The 801-nt window shown below is 61.7% G+C and overlaps 1 protein-coding gene across 1 annotated transcript in view; it reads right to left on the bottom strand.

The window, feature by feature from the left end:
• LOC103917177 (guanine nucleotide-binding protein G(i) subunit alpha-2-like) overlaps nucleotides 1–801 on the bottom strand; it is a 7,856-nt gene that overhangs the window by 6,454 nt on the left and 601 nt on the right.

Here is an 801-nt window from a genome sequence, read left to right as displayed (position 1 = left end):
AGGATGCCAGGGGTTCAGAAGGGACAGCCAGGGCGCCTAAGGCTCCCCCTCCACCACCCCGTCCCCCTTGGGGTCATCAACCCCACGCAGGCGACGTGCGGCTCCCGACCCAGCCCTCCCTCCCCGGGACGGGAGCAGGGAAGGAGCAAAGTCACCCCGGCTGCAAGAAAGGGGAAGCTCAAAGGGGAAGCTGAAAGGGATGGCACATGTCCCTTGTTCCCTCTCCAGGCAGGGAGTGCCACCAAGATGAATGAGTGCCTGTCTCGTCTCACCCCGGGACCCCCAGCAGGACGAGCCCCGTTCTGCCGGGGACCAGCGCGGTCCCTGCCTCCAGGTGCCAATCCCAGGGGATCCCCCTGAGCCAGGGCTGTCCCTGTGTCCTCTCCCACCCCTCTCGGGGGTCCCTCTGCCACTGCCCTCAGCCACAGAGCTGCCCTTTCGGGGGGCCTCAAGCAGGCAGTGGCAGGGCTGTGCTGGCACGGCCACAGATGGGGGAAGAGAGATTACAGAGGAGGGGAAAAAAAAAAATAAAATAAAAGTCGAGATTATGCTAAAATTAACCGGGAAAAACAGAGCCCGTCAAGCCAGCTGAGACACGGCGGCAGGGAGCAAATGCCTTCTGCCCATGCCCGTGCCACCGGCATAAATGCAGCCTAGGTGATGGGCATGTCCCCCCACGGACATCACCGCAGGCACTGCTCAGGGCATGGAGCCACCTGAGGTTGGGGCCATATTGAAGTTATACAGACCCTATATTTACTGCCACGACCACCCCGCTCCACGGTTTCCACACTGTATGTG

This window comes from Pygoscelis adeliae, unplaced genomic scaffold, assembly GCF_000699105.1.
Source record: "Pygoscelis adeliae isolate BGI_AS28 unplaced genomic scaffold, ASM69910v1 Scaffold1265, whole genome shotgun sequence".
NCBI classification, from domain to species: Eukaryota; Metazoa; Chordata; class Aves; order Sphenisciformes; family Spheniscidae; genus Pygoscelis; species Pygoscelis adeliae.
The sequence above is the reverse complement of the archived record's forward strand: the minus strand, read 5'-3'. Positions and strand labels throughout refer to the sequence as shown.